Source organism: Triticum aestivum, chromosome 2D (genome assembly GCF_018294505.1).
Source record: "Triticum aestivum cultivar Chinese Spring chromosome 2D, IWGSC CS RefSeq v2.1, whole genome shotgun sequence".
NCBI classification, from domain to species: domain Eukaryota; kingdom Viridiplantae; phylum Streptophyta; class Magnoliopsida; order Poales; family Poaceae; genus Triticum; species Triticum aestivum.
Window position 1 is genome coordinate 20364433 of NC_057799.1, and position 3193 is coordinate 20367625.

A 3193-nucleotide genomic window follows, 5' to 3' on the forward strand; every position below is an offset into this window, starting at 1 on the left:
TTCCCTGCCTCTTTGTCGCATTCTCTCTACTCTTCGTCCCTGTCTCTCTCCTCCCTCTCTCGAGAATGTATCATGTGCACCAAGTAAATTTGTGCACCCAATGCACTAGTGGATTCTGGACCTTTAGATGGAAAAGTAACGGGCCAGATTTTTGGTCAAAAGTTGGACTATGCCTTTTCTCATAGGCAACCACGCACTTTGTACAAATTAACCCGCACTCACACACCCCCATCAGAAATCAGCATGTTTATTTTTTGGCCCAAACACAAAATGATTCATATATTTTGAACCGAATGTTCGATTTCAGATCCGTTTTGACTGTCATTTTTTTCTTTAGAAGATCTTCGAAATTAGATCAATATTGAATATGTTTGCAAAAATATCTTTTTTGCTTTTCTGAAACTTGACTCGAAACTTGATATACCAGAAGCATGTTGCACGCGAGACACTTGTGTGTGAGAGAGGCGGATGTTTCTCACCGGCAAATTACAAAACCTGTAAATGTTGTAGTCAAGTTTCGAGTTAAGTTCGAAAAGGCAAGAAATCCTAATTTTCAAAAATATACCTAATATTAATCTTGATTCAAAGATCTCTCCAAAACAAAGAAGGCAGTCAAAACGGTTCCAAAATCAGACATTTCGTTTAAAATATATGACCCCTTTTTTGTTTGAAGCAAAAAATTAAACACAGAGAGTTATTTTGAGGAGAGGGAGACGTGAGGTGTGGGTTGATTTTTGATAAAATAAAAGGACTGTTATGCAACGTTTCAACAATCCATTTACCAACCTGATCATATCCCTTTGTTTTTTTATCCAATGGCTCATATAGCAACGGAGCATTCGGTGCATGAATTGAGCTGGTGCACCTGATATGTTCTCTCCGTCTCTCACCAACGACATCCGTGACATCCAGAGTTGAGGAATATGTTCTCCCTTAGAAAATATTTTTTATAATATTTCACTCGCTTCTAATTATTGTATATGATAATGTATTCATAAGATGTGTAGGCATGAATATTAAACTATGATTAAAAAACAGAAAGTAATCGGTAGCAAGATCCAGCAGCCATTAACAACGGCAACAGCAAAAATAATTCCCACCGAGAGCTATCTCCTTCCTTATCCACACAGTGCTGCTCATCACCGATCTCCCAGCAGCGCTGCTCTTCTCAGCAGCCATTAACAATGGGGAAAAGCTATCCCTCAACCGGCGGATGTTTATGCACACGTCAATCTCATCAACGATCTCCCAGAACGACTCGGAATTCTCTATCCTAGTACAGTTTTTGCAACTTGCTCATTGTTTCAATTGGTTTGACCGAAACAAATGATCTGTTGCAGACCGAACACTCACAACCAACAACCAAGCCGACCGCCCCTGCCTGTATGTCGTCGCCGCCGAGCGCCCCTGCCGGTAGGTCATTGCCGCCGAGCGCTGCCCGTAGGTGCCGCCGCCGGTAGTTCGTCCCCGCCGAGCGCCGCCGCCTATAGGTCGTCGTCGCGAACGCATCCATGCCAGATCTCTGCTGCCAAATGCCTCCCGGCGACCGGATCAACGGATCCGACGGAATCCGCCACGCCGGCATGGAGCACCATCAACCTCACCACCGCCCTAGTACCACCAACGCTAGACACATCCACACCAGAATGCCTTACGTCCACGCACACTCCAAGTGAGCGGCGGTAGTGAAAGACTGCACGATGTGGCCAGAGATGTTGTTGCAATTTTTGTAGCAAGGGTCTTGTTACAGAAAATTAGATGCGGCGGGAGATGTGTTTTCATATTTTTGCAACAATGGTCTTGTTGCAAAAAATTAGAGAATAAGAGGTTTTGCAACAATGGACTTGTTGCAGAAAAAATTTAGAGAAAAGAAGGTTTCGCAACAAAGCTCTTGTTGCAAGAAATTAGAGAAAAGAAGGTTTTGCAACAAAGCTCTTGTTGCAGGAAATTACAGAAGCGGAGGTTTCGCAACAAGAGTATTGTTGCAGGAAATTAGAGAAGAGAAACCGAGGACTCGCATGGGACAATCGAGCAGCGCTGCTCTCCACCTTGTCCCATATGTTCCCTATCTCTCGGCGCCGACGATGCCACTCACTCCCACCGGCGTCCGTCGTGCACAACGTGAGCTCCCGGCACTCACGTATAGTGCCCCTCTCTCTCTTCCTCTACTACGGGCGTCATCCTTCTTTCTCCTTTCAATCCATCCTTCATTCCATTACGTTCCCTTTGCTGGCCTCTTTTTCCTTTCTTACCCTCTCATCACTCCTTAATACCCAGAAAAACCAAAGACGTATATAAATAGGATATATTGGATGCAAGGGGACGATGTGGGACTATTTAACAAGTAAATTGAGCTCACTTAAACCCGCAACATCACCTAATACCAGCACTTATTTTTGCCTCCTGTCTCGTCAGGATAGGTGGGCTGGGCCAACCGGCCACAGCACACGGGCGGGTGCCAGAATAATCGCTGTGGCTCGAGTTGAGTTTTTTTATTTTGAAGCACATTGAGGTTGGTTCTGAGACGGAGAGGGAAAATACACATACGAACGACCGTACGAAGTTTTGACGTACGAACCAGACGGACGAAATTACAGGAGTAGAAGCGATAACTCTTTTATTATTAGATAAAGATAAAGATTAGGGGCCATGCATGCACGGACGCACTTGCTAGTTAAATATGTTTTCTTTACGTACAGGGCTCTGTACCATGGTATGTACTTGCCCATGGTCCGTGCACCGCATCGTCCCAGCGATTTCATTTTCCACGTGCAGTACCATGGCCATAGCTAGCATTTGTTTTTGCAAGTGGGTAATATATATAGCTGCCACATCTTTGTCATATACTGCCGCCCGATAGCAAAAGCTTTGTCTTATGCATAATAAATAGTAGAGTAGGATTGCCTTATAAATGAGCTTTTGGATTTGGAGGGTGATCGGTAGGAGCCAATCAATGATTAAACGTAATATTACTTGTCATTTACATACTTCATACATCTCCACCTAAGAAAAAAAAAGGTGCTAGGGTTTTCTCCTAAGGGCTCCGTCACCACTGATTCCCTCGCATCTACCGGCAACGTGTAGGGAACTTCGGTCTGGGTTGTCTATATAGTCTCTGGTTGTCCTAGCTTTAGTTGGAGTAAGTCTAATTGGGTGGCTATGGTTGTGAGAGGATGACGCCATCGGTGCCAAG